Raw genomic sequence first — 5,334 nt, 5'->3', positions numbered from 1 at the left:
GCACTTTTTTTTAATGATGTTCAAGTACAGTTGTCTCTATTTTCCCCCAAGTCCCACCCATCCCCACCTCCCACCCTCGATCCCACCCCCCTTTGGCTTTGTCCGTGGGCCCTTTATACATGTTCCTTAATGACCCTTCCCCTTTCTCCCCCTCACCTCTGGTTACTGTCAGCTTGTTCTTTATTTCCATGTCTCTGGTTACATTTTGCTTACTTGTTTGTTTTGTTGATTAAGTTCCACTTACAGGTGAAATCATATGGTATTTGTCTTTCACTTCCTGGCTCATTTTTGTTAGCATAATGCTCTCCAGCTCCATCCATGCTGTCGTAAAGGGTAGGAGCTCCTTCTTTCTCTCTGCTGCGTAGAATTCCATTGTGTAAATACACCATAGTTTTTGGATCCACTCGTTTGCTGATGGGCACTTCGGTTGCTTCCAGTACTTGGCTATTGTAAATTGTGCTGCTATGAACATTGGGGTGCACAGGTTCTTTTTGGATTGGTGTTTCAGTGTTCTTAGGGTATAACCCCAGCAGTGGAATTGCTGGGTCAAAAGGCAGTTGCATTTGTAGTTTTCTGAAGAAATTCCATACTGTTTCCCACAGTGGCTGCACCAGTCTGCATTCCCACCAACAGTGTACTGAGGTTCCCTTTTCTCCACAACCTCACCAGCACTTACTGTTTGTTGATTTTATATGATGATGATTGATGTGAAGTGGTATATCATTGTGGTTTTAATTTGCATCTCTCTGATGGCTAGTGATGCTGAGCATCCTTCCATATGTCTCTGGGCCCTCTGTATGTCCTCCTTGGAGAAGTGTCTGTTCAGGTCCTTTGCCTATTTTTTAATTGGGTTGTTTGTCTTCCTGGAGTGGAGTCGTGTGAGTTCTTTATATATTTTGGAGATCAAACCCTTGTCCAAGGTATCATTGGCAAATATATTTTCCCATACGGTTGGTTCCCTTTTCATTTTGCTGATGTTTTCTTTAGCTGTGCATTTTTTTTCTTATCAGCAGAAAAGTTTTATTCCTTATAAGGACAAACAATTTATACCACACCTAAGGCCTTACCTTACACAAACCAAAGTAGCCGTTTAAAGCATAAGATATTGAGGTATGAGACACAATGCGGGAAAAGCTTCACTGTCTGACCAAACTGCTTACACCAAACTGCTCCATTGACAGCTGAGCTCTGCTAGCATTGGGTGTGGTTTGGGGAAGCACAGCTGCAGAACCAATGGAGAACAGCTCTTTTCTACAAGTACTAAAGCATTTTAAGACTGCATTGGTATGGATACATTTTCATGATGAAGGAAAGAGGGGGAAAGAGCTTAGTCCCTCTCACACAGCAGTAGACAGCCTTGCAGAGGGCCATGGCAGAGGAGCAGACTTCCCCTTGCTCATGCTCAGTGCACTCTCTGCAGACCTTGGCAGCATCCTACAGCAGCAAGTCCTCTGCACTGGGCCATGGTTCACCAGAAGAGGTATTCGTCTGTCAAGTTCATAGATGTGGCCATCCATATTGTTAAACAGAATAAAACAGAAGTTCACTTTGTCATCTACCAGACACTGGCCTTCCTGTGCCATGCCATCACAGGCTGCCTGAATGGCCTTATTCTTTTCGAAGCATTTTCCTCTGTCTTTAGGAGACAACTTCTCCATTTCAGAAAGAAACTTTCAGAACTGACCCATCCTCAAATTCCAGTTTGCCTTGAGTATTGGCCACTGCGTGGATAAGTCCGATGGCACCACAGGAGTTCTCAGTGGTCTGCTTCATGAAGTACACTTTAGGACTGACTTCTTGTCCCTTCAGCTCTTCAATCTGCTTTTTCCTGAGGTTCTCATGCTGGGTGGTGAGTGGAACAGCAGCGGCAGCAGCGCGCAGGCCAGCACAGGCACCAAGCTCAAAGCCTCCTCCTCCAGCTCCAGCACGTCCACGAAGCATCCTTCCGCTGGCTAGAGACCCCCAGCCAGGCCAGCACTTTGTTCAGCATCTCCAAGTTAATCTCCATGGGTTTGAGCTGCATCTTTGTGAACCGCAGGTGAAATCTCGACCCAGGAAGAGGAAAAACCGGGGCCATTTTAAACAGTAAAATCACCAACAAAAACACACAGAAAAATGTGGCACTAACCAGATCACGTAAGGATGCTTGTTGTGTACGAGAACTGAAAGAAAAAGGCAGAACAAAGTTAAGAGAGTAGATTTTAACTGTTCTCCTCACAAAAAAGAAATGGCAACTATGTAACATGATAGAGTCGTTAGCTAACATTACAGTGCAAGACATAAGTGTATCAAATGAACACCTGTACAGCTTAAACTCACACAATGGTGATGTCAGTAAAGCTGGAAAACCCCAAAAGGCAGAACATTGGCTTGTTGGACCTCCGCGGAGAACCTGTACCTCCAGTGACTCAAATTTTTCACCACTCTATGCATGTCAACGAGTGTCCACAAAAGCTCCGCAAGTGTTGATTTTGGCATGATAGATAAGTCTCAGCAGCAGGCCAATTGGCAGATGCAGAATCTGTGAACAATGAGGATCAATGTTTTAAGAGTGAAATGGCATGATGTCTAGGATTTCCTTTCAATTATTTCGTGGGGGGGCTGTGCAATGGGGAGGGTGAGGAAAGGATAGCTAAAGCAAATGTGGGGAAACACTGATAACTGTTGACTGGAAGATGGCTGTTTGGTACATAGGGTTTGTTAGTCCAAGAACCCCAAGAAACAGACACCCAGATATGTTTAAAGGTTTTATTTTATTGAGGAAATGGCTATGAGAAAGGAAATAAGAAGGAGCCAGAAAGGCTGGGAGAGCATCATTCTAAATGCAAGTCTGACCCTCGGTGAAGGAAGGGGGAGAGGTGTGGTAAGTGCATCTGAGACCGCGGTGCGCCTTGGAGTCTAAGCACAGCGTGCTCAAATACAGCGGTCGTCCAGTGAAAGTCACCAGCCAGGCTTGTCTTATATCCCTGCCGTGCTTGTGGGGTTGAGCCTGGGGGAGGTGCATCCTCAGCACCATCAGCACCCGGCAGCTGGGCCCCAGGTCCACTAGGTTCCCAGCAAAGCATGCTCTCTTGGATGCCACATTAACAGTTCATTGAACTCTTCTCTCAACTTTTTTAAAAATATATTTTATTGATTATGCTATTACATTTGTCCCATTTTCCCCCCTTCACTCCACTCCATCCTGCACACCCCCTCCCTCCCACATTCCCCACTATAGTTCATGTCCACGGGTCATACATATAAGTTCTTTGGCTTCTACATTTCCTATACTATTCTTACCCTCCCCCTGTCTATTTCTACCTACCATTTATGCTTATTCTCTGTACCTTTTACCCCCCTCTCCCCCTCCCCTTCCCCTGCTGATAACCTTCCCTGTGATCTCCATTTCTGTGAATCTATTCCTGTTCTAGTTGTTTGCTTAGTTTGCTTTTGTTTTTGCTTTAGGTGTGGTTGTTAATAAGTGTGAGTTTGCTGTCATTTTTACTGTTCATATTTTTTATGTTCTTTTTCTTAGGTAAATCCCTTTAACATTTCATACGATAAGGGCTTGGTGATGATGAACTCCTTTAACTTGACCTTATCTGAGAAGCACTTTATCTGCCCTTCCATTTTAAATGATAGCTTTGCTGGATACAGTAATCTTGGGTGTAGGTCCTTGCCTTTCATGACTTGGAATACTTCTTTCCAGCCCCTTCTTGCCCGTAAGGTCTCTTTTGAGAAGTCAGCTGACAGTCTTATGGGAACTCCTTTGTAGGTAACTGTGTCCTTATCTCTTGCTGCCTTTAAGATTCTCTCCATATCTTTAATCTTGGGTAATGTAATTATGATGTGCCTTGGTGTGTTCCTCCTTGGGTCCAGCTTCTTTGGGACTCTCTGAGCTTCCTGGACTTCCTGGAAGTCTATTTCCTTTGCCAGATTAGGGAAGTTCTCCATCATTATTTGTTCAAATAAGTTTTCAATTTTTTGCTCTTCCTCTTCTCCTTCTGGTACCCCTATCATTCGGATGTTGGAACGTTTGAAGATGTCCTGGAGGTTCCTAAGCCTTTCCTCATTTTTTTGAATTCTTGTTTCTTCATTCTTTTCTGGTTGGATGTTTCTTTCTTCCTTCTGGTTCACATTGTTGATTTGAGTTCCAGTTTCCTTCCCATTACTATTGGTTCCCTGTACATTTTCCTTTGTTTCTCTTAGCATAGCCTTCATTTTTTCATCTAATTGGTTGAATCAAATTCAACCAATTCTGTGAGCGTCTTAATAACCAGTGTTTTGAATTGTGCATGTGATAGGTTAGCTATCTCTTCATCGCTTAGTTGTATTTTTTCTGGAGCTTTGATCTGTTCTTTCCTTTGGGCCATTTTTTTTGTTTGTTTTGGCATGCCTGTTATATAAAGGGGCGGAGCCTTAGGTGTTCACCAGGGTGGGGCAATGCTCGTGGCTACACTGTGACACTATGTGGGGGAGGGGTCCAATAGGGAACAATGGCACTTGCTCTGCTCTCTGCCAGTCTTCAGTCCCTCCCTCTGCTACCCACATTCAAATTGGGGCCTTCTAGTGCTGCTTCCCAAGTGGGTGGGCTTGTGTATGTTCTAGGACCCTGTGGGTCTCTCCAAGGAACTCTCCTGTGAGGATGGGAGTTTCTCCCACTGCCACCTCAACCCCCACAGGTGTTTTCAATCAGTGGTTTGAGGCTTTATTTCCCCACGCTGGAACTCTGGGTTGCTCGGTCTGTCACCCAGTCCACCAGCTGCTGCCTCGCTGGCCAGCTGCTGCTTTGCTCACCCTGCTCCACAATCTGCCACCTTGCTGGGTCCGCCAGCCACCACCTTGCCGTGAGTCCTCTCCACCTAGCTGCCCATCTCCGCCCCTCCTACCAGTCTGGATGAATGTTTCTTCTTTATCTCCTTGTTGTCAGACTTCTATACAGTTCAATTTTCTGTCAGTTCTGGTTGTTGTTTGATTTTAAATTGTTGTTGTCCTTCTTTTGGTTGTGCAAGGAGGCAGAGTGTGTCTACTGACACCTCCATCTTGGCCAGATGTCTCTTCTCTCTACTTTTGAGTGCATTTGAAATTTTTCTCAATGAATTTTTTTTTAATGAAGAGAGCAGAAAATTCTAGAGAAAACCAAAGTATAACCCAGTTACCTTATGCTGTGGTATTTGGAGGTGCAACCCTTCTCATTTTAATACCACACATTTGTATCATAGTGCTGCAGGATTTCCAAATCACTTCCATCCTCCCCACTGAACCCTTGCACCTACTTCTAGAAATGGCAAGGCCAGGTACTTGGGTATCAATATACCCATTGAACAGATGAATAATCTCTCTGAATACTCA

The 5,334-nt window shown here is 44.6% G+C and overlaps 1 pseudogene; it reads right to left on the bottom strand.

Moving 5' to 3' along the window:
- Positions 1 to 1,260: 1,260 nt before the first annotated feature.
- LOC112298051 (ubiquitin carboxyl-terminal hydrolase isozyme L1 pseudogene) lies at positions 1,261 to 2,023 on the bottom strand (annotated as a pseudogene).
- Positions 2,024 to 5,334: the final 3,311 nt, after the last annotated feature.

This window comes from Desmodus rotundus, chromosome 5, assembly GCF_022682495.2.
Source record: "Desmodus rotundus isolate HL8 chromosome 5, HLdesRot8A.1, whole genome shotgun sequence".
In the NCBI taxonomy this organism is placed as follows: domain Eukaryota; kingdom Metazoa; phylum Chordata; class Mammalia; order Chiroptera; family Phyllostomidae; genus Desmodus; species Desmodus rotundus.
Note: the sequence above shows the minus strand (reverse complement) of the source record. Positions and strands in the feature narration are given on the sequence as shown.